The sequence below is a fragment of the Aotus nancymaae genome, unplaced genomic scaffold (genome assembly GCF_030222135.1).
Source record: "Aotus nancymaae isolate 86718 unplaced genomic scaffold, 86718_ANA_hifiasm-v0.15.2.pri h1tg000067l, whole genome shotgun sequence".
Lineage (NCBI taxonomy): Eukaryota > Metazoa > Chordata > Mammalia > Primates > Aotidae > Aotus > Aotus nancymaae.
This window is the reverse complement of record NW_026988482.1, coordinates 22,163,500-22,175,709: the sequence shown is the minus strand read 5'-3', so window position 1 is coordinate 22,175,709 and position 12,210 is coordinate 22,163,500. Positions and strand designations below refer to the sequence as shown.

The window sequence follows — 12,210 nt, the reverse complement described above, 5'->3', positions numbered from 1 at the left end:
CTAATTTTTGTATTTTTACCCAAAATGGGGTTTCACTATGTTGGCCAGGCTGGTCTTGAACTCCTGACCTCAGGTGAACTGCCTGCCTCAGCATCCCAAAGTGCTGGGATTACAGGTGTGAGCCGCTACGCCCGGCCAGAAGTCACTTCTTTTGCTTTGTTTCCTCATTCTGCCCACTCATTATGCAGATGGCGTGCACACACACACACCCACACACACACATGCACACACACACATTCATCTGCACATCCAGTTATCACCTAGGTCTTAGAGGGCATGCATTTCTCACCACCCACTAGTGTCACACCTTGCCTCAGTTGTGCAAAAGCCTCCTAACTGGTCTCCTGGCTTCCCACTCACCCCCACCCAATCCATCTTCTACTCAATAGTGAGAGTCACTTTCCAATGAGAACTAGATCGTGCCACCACCTGGCACAAATCCCTGAGACCTGCCTTTGAAATGAGAATGGGATCCCAGCTTTCCACAGAGTCAGTGAGCCCCTGGCACAGTCTGCCCTTGGCCAGCCTATCCCGCCTCACCGCTCCTCTCCCCTCCTCAATGCTTGTCCACCCCATCCTCTTCCCCTTCAGAGTTCAGCACACACTGCTCCCTCAGCCCCAAACCTTCCTCCGCCATTCACGTGGCTTCCTCCCCACACCCCTGGAACCCACCTTAAATGTTTTCTCCTGTCTGGCCTTCCCTGCCTCCTCATCTAAAATAAACCCTCCTGTTATTTTATTTCTCGGTCTACTGTTTATTGACATCACAACACTTAATGCAAGTTAAAGTATTTGATTAATCATATTTTATCTGTCCATGGACCAAGCCATAGAGGAGCCATAGTTCACTGAAAAGAGCAGCACCTAGGAGTCCCCATCCTTGGGTTCACGGCCTGGCCCCACGAGTTCAGCTGAGCAGGTCATACTGTAGCATATGATGGGAAGTAGAGGGGCCTCTCCATCACCTTGTCCAAGCCCCTGCAGAGAGAGGTGTGCCATGGCCATCAAATGAGGGGGCTTTGAGTAGTCCAAGGGCTACAGGTGCCAGTCCCCTGCTTCTGAACCTCAACACAGAAACCACGTGAACTGAGCCAGTGTACCTGGTGTGTACTTCTGTTTTTCAATGCCTAGGAACCCCAAGTAACTAACATTTATGGGCACTCATTAAATGCAGAAAGACAGAAGCCTTGTCCATGCCTCCAAGTTCCCAATCTAGAGGGAGAACATCAAACGATATATTTCAGTGCAGTGTGTTCCTTAGACAACAGGGGCTGAACCAACCCCTGTGGGAGGCAAAAGAGAAAGGGTAGAGGGGAGGAGTTGGGAGAGTCCCATGGGGACCTTGAAGAAGGGGAAGGGTTCACAGTGGAGGTTTGGCTGAATAACTTTCCACACCCCTCCCCACCAGCCCAGTTATATCAGAACCACTTTACAGAGCCATCTGCTTTACAGAGCCAGAGGGCATGACTGGAAAAACATGTCCCCTGGCACCAGAGCACTAGTCTCCACTCAGAAGTCATATGCCAGTGGGAGGGGGGTTTCTGGTCACCTAGTCCTCTCCCTTCTTGTCAGGTGACACTGGGCTGCTGGGTAGGAGGTGCGGAGTAGGTGCAGGGTTAACCCCTCAGAGCATCCTAAGAAGGATCTGGGGGAGTCTGAGAGAAGACTCACCTCATCATGCAGGTGCCAAGCCATTCTTGGCACTCCTTCTGTGAGGCTGGGAGGGGGACAGGAGCAAGGGATGGAGCAGGAGAGGAGGACAGAGCTGATGCCAGAGGTCGCCTGAACCAGCCATGCAGAGAGAGGCTCTCTCCTCCCCACCTGCCCCTCAGAACCCCAGGACCCCTCCACCCCAGGCTGCCTAGCTCCAAGCCCTCCACAGCAGCCTTCCAGAGTGCCATCAATGTGAGGAAAACCTCTATCATCAGCCTTGCTGGATCCAAGAGAACGACCGTAACCCATGGGAATTTCTGGGGACACCAAGATACAATAGGCAGCAATATGACAGCCAGGAGCTTTGGTGACTCACAAATTCCATTCTGTCCTCATATAAGGCCACTGCCCGGACACCAGGGTTGGAATGATACAGTGAGTTTTCTGATAGAAATGGGGGTAAATAGGAGCTAAATAGTCAAGTAAGGTCAGTGTAGTCAGCCAAATCCTGAATTAAATGACATTTATGCCACATGATCAGAGTTTCCCTGGGGATACCTGACTAATTTTATTTTAATTTGTTAAGCTAGAAAATCCAGCCAGGGGTGGCAGAGGGTCCAGACTGGATTAAGAGGGCAGTTCCTGGGCCAAGCTGCCAAGGCTGGAGCCCTGCCTACCCACTCTCTGGCCACACATCCCTGAGAACACGGCCTAACCTCTCTGAGCTTGGTGTTCTTGTGTGGACGTGATGGAACGAACAGCACTGAGCTTACAGGTTGGCGAGAACGTACGTAGGATAGGTGCGTCAAGTGCTTAAGACAGTACTCGGCACCTAGTAAGGTCAAAAAAAGGTTCAATCGGGCCGGGCGCAGTGGTTCATGCCTGTAATCCCAGCACTTTGGGAGGCCAAGGCAGGCAAATCACGAGGTCAGAGTTCGAGACCAGCCTGGCCAACATGGTGAAACCCTGTCTCTACTAAAAATACAAAAAATTAGATGGGTGTAGTGGCGGGCACCTGTAATCCCAGCTACTTGGGTGGCTGAGGCAGGAGAATCGCTTGAACCCGGGAAACGGAGGTTGCAGTGAGCAGTGCCACTGCACTCCAGCCTGGGCCAGAGTGAGACTCTGTCTCAAAAAAAAAAAAAAAAAGTTCAATTATTTAAAGAAAAAAGAAAGGAAACTAAGAATCAGTCACCAGTTAAATGTAAGACAAAAACAAGAGGCAAGTACGCATCCGAGGGTTTTTCTCCACCTGGCGTGATCAGCAGAGGTTCTTTGGGTGAAGAAGAACCTCTTCACAGAAGAGCTAGCGACAGGACAGAGCCGCTAACAAGCCAAACAAGTCCTCCTCCTTTGGGTCTCCAGTCACTTTCCGCCCTTGCCTCATGCCTGTCCCCACCCCAAGCCAGGGGGCGTGAGACGCTGGTAGAAAAGACTTCCCGGCAGGGCCACGTGTCAATCATCCCTTTCAGGGCACAAACAAAGTTGATTTATCTCCCCTGGACAGCGCTTTGGACCACAAAACTCTGGACTCAGCCTCGGGCGCCTGGGCGGTTCGCGCAGGGGACCCGCTAACCCGGAGCAGGATTCACTCTCGGGGACCCCCGCCCGCCCCACGCTCTCTCCTTTCTCGCCAGCCCACCGTAGTCCTGGACCTCAGATACCGGCCGCATGTTGCCTAAGCCCCAGCCGCGGGTGCTCAGTCACCAAGGCACGGAGGAAGGCGTAAACAACTGCGCGCCCGGGGCACCGGCCGCCCGCGTCCTCCCACGAGGAGCGCACGCCCCCCGCTCCCGCCCCGCGGGCCACCTCGGACGCCCCGCGCTTACCTGCCCCGAGGGGCGGGCGCTGACAGTCCCGGCCTGCCCGCCGCGGCTGTTTACACCGCAGAGGCTGTTTACACCCGCTGAGCAGCACAGCCGAGCCGGAAGAAGCCTCCCGTGCCTGTGCGCTAACAGGCTATATTTGTAGGCGGATAATATGATCTGGAGGACATGTGCTAACCGACTATCTATTCTATGTGACTCAGCCCAGCCTGAGACAAAACAGATTTCGTCAGGGAGGGCTTGGCACCCAGCGCGCCGCGGCCGGCCAGAGCGAGCCCTGGCCCCGGGACGATCTGCAGCCTCCCACCAGGGCCAGACCTTTCCACATTGGACATCCCGGAGTGTGTGGAGTGGAACGGGGGCAGGGAAGGGAGCGGGTTCCGTGTGCTCAGCGCTCTACGCTCGGGAATGTAAAAGTGTTTCCAGTGTTGGAAGCAGCAGACATCGAAGGTCTCAATTTCATCGTTATATTTTATCTTTTTAATATCCTAAAATGTATGTGAGTTTAGGTTCTCTTTGGAGAGTTTACTAATTGGGCAAATACATTTTACTGATAGCCGACATCCTGAAAATAGGACAAGTTAATAATCAGTAGTCAAGTCCCTTGCCGCCCGCTCCCAGGAGTCCATGTGGCCACTTCCTGACCCTTAATGGCAATGGCTCCTCACAGTCCTTAGCCTAAAACTGAAGAATGCCTTTTGTGTAATATATACGTCATACTTCTAAAATTCGTTTCCTTAAAAAGCATTATTTTCTATATGGAATATCTTCTATTTGTTGGCGTTTATGATTGATGGCATTTGTTGTTGATATTTATAATTAAATTAGTTAAAATTATGTACTATGTGGTTGATGAGGCTCAAGAAATCTTTCTGACTATATTAAATCATACCTCTAAAGTGTTGGTTGTGCTTTTTTTTATTACTTAGAACTTTAAAATTATTTGTCTCTTTTGATAAAGTTACCTGTTTCGTTTTGTTTTTTTTCCTGGTATTCTGAACCAAAGAATATAAATTGAAAAGGCAGTTCAGATCCTATCTACAAAAGGCAAAACTCAGGCACAGTGGTTCATGCCTATAATCCAACATTTTCAATTTATGAGAGGCCTAAATATTCAAAAGCTTATCATACTACTATTTAAATGAAAAAAAAAAAAAAAGTTTTTCCATGAATGCATTCAAAATGCCTTTATGATGTTAATTTTGGGGCAGAGGCCATTGTGTAGGCCTGGCCCCTCAGACTATCACATGCACCCAAATAGGGGTGAGAAATTGAGCAAATAAAAATGTAGAATGCCAGTAAGATGTGAATTTCAGGTAAACAACAAATTGTTTTTTAGTACGTCTTAAATATTACAAGAAACATGCTTATACTAAAAAATTATTTGTTTATCAGAAATCCAAATCTAACTGAATGTCCTGTATTTCATCTGGCAACCCTATACTAAAACCACCTGGAATCTTACTAAAATGCAGCGTGGTCCAGGCCAGAGACAGGCTGCAAGTCTGTATCTCTTACAAGCTCCAGGTGGTGCCAATGCTGCTGCTCCCTGACCACAGGGCGAGTGATAAGGGTCTGGAATTAGCACAGTCTGGTGCAGTGCTGCCCAGGACTGGCTCCTCACTGGCACAGCCTGAGCAGGGCCCTCTCCCACTAGGAGGTTCTGACTCAGTAAGCCTGGGGCAGGGTCCAGGAGTCAGTATTTTCAACATGCTCCATGGTTACTTCTGATTCACAGTCAGGGATGTGAACCAGGAAGTATCTTAAAATACAAGATGTACTGAAGCTCATGTAAGGAATTGTCAATATCCTATTAAACCTGCTATATACAGATTGCTGTGTCTCCTGGTTGTGTCCAGAATAACCGTCCAGTTTCTGAGATCCCAGGGGACAGTAGGAACGACGTTGCCCTGTACTCTTCACTTCCCAGGGCCCCCTTACAGTTGGAAACAGCCTAATTCATATGCAGCCTTATTATTACCAACCCCAAGAGCTCAACTCGTTCTTATGCAGCCCCGCTCTATCTGGGCTGAGAGCCTCTCCTGAAATGCAGTCTGCAGACCACAGCTTCAGCTTCTCCATGGATATTTCCCCAACTTCCACAGGGGTTCCATATACACGCTCGCCCAGAAATCAGTTGGGGGACCAAATGCTTTCCTTACAGAGATTCTGGGCCTAGCACTCCTGTCAGAACGGGAGTCACAGGCACAGTGAAGCTTTCCTCCAAGATAATCCCTGGCTAGGCAAGGTGGCGCACTCCTGTAATCCCAGCACTTTGGGAAGCTCAAACTCAGGAGTTCAAGACCAGCCTGGCAATCTAGCAAAACCCTACCTCTACAAAAAAAAAAAAAAAAAAAAAAAAAAACCCAGGCATAGTGGCCCATGCCTATAACCCCAGCACTTTGGGAGGCCAAGGCAGATGAATCACTTGAGGTCAGGAGTTCGAGACCAGCCGGGCCAACACGGTGAAACCCCATCTCTACAAAAATACAAAAATTAGCCAGGCATGGCAGTGGGCACCTGTAATCCCAGCAACTCAGGAGGCTGAGGCAGGAGAATTGCTTGAACCCAGGAGGCAGAGGTTTCGGTGAGCTGAGATCGCACCACTGCACACTCCAGCCTGGGTGACAGAGCAAGACTCTGTTTCAAAAAAAAAAAAAAAAATACAAAAATTAGCCAGGTGTGGTGGCACACATTACTCAGGAGGCTGAGGTGGAAGGACCCATTGAGCCTGGGAGGTTGAGGCTGCAGTAAGCCAAGATCATGCCTGGATGACAGAGTGAGACCCTGTCCTTAAAAAAAAAAAAAAAGAAAAGAGGCCGGGCACAGTGGCTCACCTCTGTAATCCCAGCACTTTAGGAGGCTGAGGCAGGTGGATCATGAGGTGAGGAGTTCAAGACTAGCCTGGCCAAGATGGTGTAACCCTGTCTCTATTAAAAATACAAAAATTAGCCAGGCACGGTGGCAGGTACCTATAATCCCAGCTACTCAGGAGGCTGAGGCAGGAGAATTGCTTGAACCCTGGCAGCAGAGGTTGCAGTGAGCTGGGATCGCACCATTGCACTCCAGCCCAGATGAAAGAATGATACTCTGCCTCAAAAAAAAAAAAGATTAGAAAATTCCTGGTCTCATACCAACTTGTTACCCCCCATTTTATGACATAATTATAGAAGAATGAAACACTCAAAATTTTATAAACATTGCACTCCGATGACCATTACTAAATGCCTCCCACTGATATGGGAGCAGGTGTCCAGGGCTCCTGGCTTGCCACTTCACATTTGCAGTCTAAAAATCTGGAGCGCAGGCTGGGTACAATGGCTCACGCCTGTAATCCAGCACTTTGGGAGGCCGAGACTAGCAGATCACTTGAGATCAGGAGTTTGAGAGCAGCCTGGCCAACATGGAGAAACCCCGTCTCTAAAAAAATAAATAAATAAAAATAAAATAATAAAATAAAAAAATCTGGAGCACAGCAGCCTGCACTGGGGAAGCTTCACTGGCCCTCATGGGTCACATGCCACACTCCTAAATAGCAGAGCTACAGGGTCTCACATAGCAGCCATAGCCACATGGAGCTACTGCACCCTGGAAATGTGGCTAGTCTGAACTGAGATAAACTCTAAGCATAAAATACACATCGATTTCAAAGACTTACTGTTTTTAAAAGGTAAAATATCTCATTACTAATTTTTATACTGACAACATGATTAAATGACAACATTTGGGATATGCAGGGTTAAATAAAATATATTCTTGATATTATTTCACCTGTTTCTCTGTACTTGGTTAATGCGACTACTAGAAAAGGTAAACTTACACACAAGGCTGGCATGCTATTTCAATTAGGTTGCACTGCCCAATTGAATATAGATTTGGACAACTCTAGAGAGGAATTCTCAGACAGCTGCTTCCCTTCACCTCAAGGACTGGCTACTGGGACCACTAAGGATCCAGGATCAGAGCAGAACGTGGTGTCCTTCTCTCCAAGATTCATACATATTTTAATTTTTCTCTGGGAGGCAGCCAAACCTCTTCACAAATACAATCTTATTCAACTAGAAGAAGCCAGAACTCAGAACTGAGCCAGTTCCATCCCTGCCAGCAATGTTACCTGTATCCTGAAAGCTGACCTCATATCCATCTGGTACACTGGCAGTCTTGACATAACACTGACCATCGCCCTCTGGAGGATGACTTTGTGAATGACTGTTGCTAGTCAGAAACAAACAAACTTTCTGGAGGAAGAAAATAGCACCAAGAGACTCAGATTCAGATTTTTGTATAAAATGTCAAACATTAAATCAAAGCTAACTAGGAATACGTAGGGTCAAGAAAACAATAACAACAAAAAACAAGAAAAACAATAAACCAGAGAAATAAACCTGCAAGGGATAAAGATGATAGTATCATCATTTACAGACTTTAAAATAACTATATAATATGTTCAAAGAAATAAAAGAATTGACTTAAAATTTCAGCATAGAACTGAAAACCTTAATAAAGAGACACTAAAAATTCTGCACAAGAAAAATACAACTGAAACTAAGATCTCAATGATGGGTTTAACAAGAAACTAGACCAGGCGCGGTGGCTCACGTCTGTAATCCCAGCACTTTGGGAGGCCGAGGTGGGCAGATCACAAGGTGAAGAGATCGAGACAGACCTGGCCAACATAGTGAAACCCTGTCTCTACTAAAAATACAAAAATTAGCTGGGCATAGTGGTGCCTGCCTGTAATCCCAGCTACTCGGGAGGCTGAGGCAAGAGAATCATTTGAACCCGGGCGACGGAGGTTGCAGTGAGCCAAGATTGCGTCATTGCACTTTAGCCTGGGAGAAAAGAATGATACTCCATCTAAAAAAAAAAAAATTAGCCGGGTATGGTGGCAGGTGCCTGTAGTCCCAGCTACTCTGGAGGCTGAGGCATAAGAATCACTTGAACCCAGGAGGTAGAGGCTGCAGTGAGCCAAGATGGCCCCACTGCACTACAGCCTGGGCAACATAGCAAGACTCCATCTCAAAAAAAAAAAAAAAAATAGCCATTAAGTATTATATAGTTAATTCTGAGATATTTTCTCTTCCATTTGTTTTGATCTCTGTCTTCTATGTTAGAGGTTTTCTTTAAATGTCCAGTGACACTTTGCTATCTGTTCATACTTTTTTTTTTTTTTTTTAATATGGAGCCTCACTCTGTCACCCAGGCTAGAGGGTGGTGGTGCATCTCAGCTCACTGCAATCTCTGCCTCCCGGGTTCAAGCGATTCTTCTGCCTCAGCCTCCCAAGTTGCTGGGACTACAGGCGTGTGCTACCACACCTGGCTAATTTTTGTATTTTTTAGTAGAGACGGGGTTTCACCACGTTGGCCAGGCTGGTCTCGAACTCCTGACCTCATGATCCACACGCCTGGGCCTCCCAAAGTGCTGGGATTACAGGCAGGAGCCACTGAGCTCAGCCTCTGTTCATACTTTTAAAGTTGTTTCAAAGCTGTTTGAAAGCTCTGTGGGTAGGGGTTAGGCTTGTGGATTTGTGGGCTTCACATTAGGGTGATCAGGCAAGAATCCGCCATTTGATTGAGGACTCCTAGAAGTAGTCAGTACCTTTAGGGCTTTTTCTCAGAGGTTAATTTTATTAGAGCAGGATCTTCCAATCTCTTGCTTTAAAGAAACATCTGCCTACAGATATTCTGGAAAGTGGGTGTGAGAGGGGGATGGTTCTACCATGCACTACTGAGAACTCTATCTTAAAGCCCTTATTTTCAGTTTTGCTCCATATTGCACCCCTTCTCCTACGCTTGATGTGCCTGATTCGGAGCTTCTGGTTCAGTATCTAAGACTAAACTTCCTATCTCCTGAGAAAGTGGGGGAGGGGGTGCAGGCATCTAACTGCCTTTTGTACAGACTTTCAAGTATTCTTCATGTTTTCAGTATTTGGTGTCTCCAATTCTGGACACACTCCAGGATTCTATACTACAAATCCTCTTCCTTCTCAGTTTCTCCCCCTGGGAGGCACTTTCAGTTCCTCTGGCCCACTAAGTCTTCCACACACGCTCTCTGGCTTTAATGTTCCATTGATTTCTCATTTGCTGATACATCTTTCCCCTCTTACTGTTATTTTAATGGGGTTACCGAAGGGAATGAAAGTTAAGTGTGTGTTCAACTGGCTGTGTTTAACTGCTGTGCATTTATTTTCCATCTAGAAGATAAATAGAAGACAAAAGGACAAGCTGTATGTGCACCAACAGAGTGACCTGGTTTCAAAAAAATTAACAAATCAGCTATAGAGAAGATAGGCCTATCTTGGGATATGCTAGTCAGACTACATTTGAGTTCTGCATTCAGCTAAGGAGAAAAACAAATTGGACCTTGTCTAGATGAGGAAGACCAAGATGGGCAAGAGTCTGAAAGGTACATCTTATAAGGAATAGCTAAATGATAGCCTGGAAAAGATAATTTAGGAGGAACATGATGGTTGTCCTCAAATCCTAGAAGGGCTATCACATGGATTAGGGCAGATCTAGAAAATTACAGGAAGGCAGATTTTAGTTTATCATAAAGAATAATAGCTAAGTTAGAAATATTTGAGCAGCTAAAAATAATTTTTAAAATTAAAGAAAAAAAAAAAGAATAGCTAAAAACACTTAGGGGAGTCCTGGACTGGTTTTAAAACTATTAAGTGACTACTCAGAGAACTTCCAATTCTATAATCCTATGATACCACACTTTGGCGAAAAGCTTTTAAAAACTCAAGTACTCTCACTTGTAATCTCAGTTTTTACATGTCACATTTTTTGCTGGGCACAATGGCTTATGTCTGTAATCCCAGCTCTTTGGGCTGCTAAGGTGGGAAAGTTTCTTGAGGCAGGGAGTTTTCAAGACCAGCCTGGGCAACACTGCAAGACCCCATCTCTACAAAAAACTAGCCAGGCATGGTGGTACATGCTTGGGAAGATGGTTTGAGTCCAGGAGTTCAAGGTTGCAGTGAGCTGATTGTCACTGTACTCCAGCCTGGACAAAAGAGCAAGACGATGTCTCAAAAATTAAAAAATAAAATAAAATGTCACTTTTTTAAAAAATGAGAAGATCATTTATGGAGCTCCTTTTATATGCCATGGACTATGCCAAGTCCCCATTCTGCACATTTTCTCATTTCAGTCCTCACAGTAACCCTCTGCAGTAGGCAGCTACTTTGAATCACATTCTATAGATGAGAAAACCAAGATTTGGAAGTTAAGTACCTCACCCAAAGTCAAGCAGCTATTATGTGAAAGAGAAGGAATTATGCTTGGGTTGTTACTGGTGGAACTGGAGATGGACCTAATAAATAGCATACCTTCTCTCAGGTTGAATTCTCAGTCAATTAAGAAAAAAATTAAAAATAAAAAGCCGGCCAGGTGACGTGGCTCACGCCTGTAATCCCAGCACTTTGGGAGGCCGACGTGGGTGGATCATGAGGTCAGGAGTTCGAGACCAGCCTGACCAACATGGAAACCTCGTTTCTACTAAAAATAAAAAAATTAGCCAGGCATGGTGGCACACGCCTGTAATCCCAGCTACTCAGGAGGCTGAGGCAGGAGAATTGCCTGAACCTGGGAGGTGGAGGTTGCAGTGAGCCAAGATCGTGCCACTGCACTCCAGCCTGGGCGACAGAGTGAGACTTCGTCTCAAAAAAAAATAAGAAATAAAAATATAAAAATGAAAAGCCTATACACGTGCTACAACTACATAGAATTAAATATACACGGCCGGGCACAGTGGCTCATACTGTAATCCCAGCACTCTGGGAGGCCGAGGCAGGTGGATCATCTGAGATCAGGAGTTCAAGACCAGTTTTGCCAACATGGTGAAACACCATCTCTACTAAATATATAAAAATTAGTTGGGTGTGGTGGCAGGTGCCTGTAATTCCAGCTTACTCAGGAGGCTGAGGCAGGAGAATTGCTTGAACCTGGGAGGTAGAGGTTGCAGTAAGCAGAGATCGTGCCTCTCCACTCCAGACTGGGTGGCAGAGTAAGATTCTGTCTCAATAAATAAATAAATAAACATATACACAGAATGAATAAAAGTAAAACTGAAGAAATCTGACTAAGATTAATGAATTATAACAATGTTAATATTCTAGTTGCAATATTGTACTTTCAGTTCCTCTGGCTTACTAGTTTTGCAAGATTTTACCACTGGGAGAAAATGAGCAAAAGAAACATGTTGTGGGCATGGTGGTTCACGTCTGTAATCCCAGCACTTTGGGAGGCTGAAGTGGGAGGATTACCTGGGTCCAGGAGTTTCAGACCAGTCTGGGCAATATGGCAAGACCATGTTTTTACAAAAAATAAAATAAAATAAATTAGCTGGGTGTAGTGGTGTGCACCTGTAGTCCCAGCTACTCAGGCAGCTGACGCAGGAGGATTGCTCAAGCCTGGGGGTTCGAGATTACAGGAAGTTATGATCACACCACTGCACTCTAGCCTGGGCAGCAAAGTGAGACCCTGTCTCTGTTTAAAAAAAAAAAAAATTAAAAGGTACATGTGATCTCACTGAGTTATCTTACCACTGCATGTGATTCTACAATTATCTCAAAATAAAACATCCATTTAAAAAAAGGACTAAACTGGACATGGTGGCACATGCCTTGAATTCCAGTTACTAGGAGTTTGAGGCCAGCCTGGGCAACATAATGAGACCTAGTCTCTTGGGGGGCGGGGGGAGGACAAACCAAATGGGAGATAAAAATAT

General features: G+C 46.1%; 1 protein-coding gene across 3 annotated transcripts in view; it reads right to left on the bottom strand.

Annotated features, from left to right (window-relative positions):
* Positions 1-12,210, bottom strand: part of LRRC2 (leucine rich repeat containing 2) — an 82,536-nt gene that overhangs the window by 45,529 nt on the left and 24,797 nt on the right. Inside the window, exon 1 of one of the 3 annotated variants that reach the window (XM_012473841.3) lies at positions 3,483-3,609. The exons of the other annotated variants lie outside the window; for them this stretch is intronic. The gene's annotated coding sequence lies outside the window, so the exon portion shown is untranslated. Of the gene's footprint in view, positions 1-3,482; positions 3,610-12,210 lie in introns of those variants that run through there. 3 annotated transcript variants of the gene reach the window in all.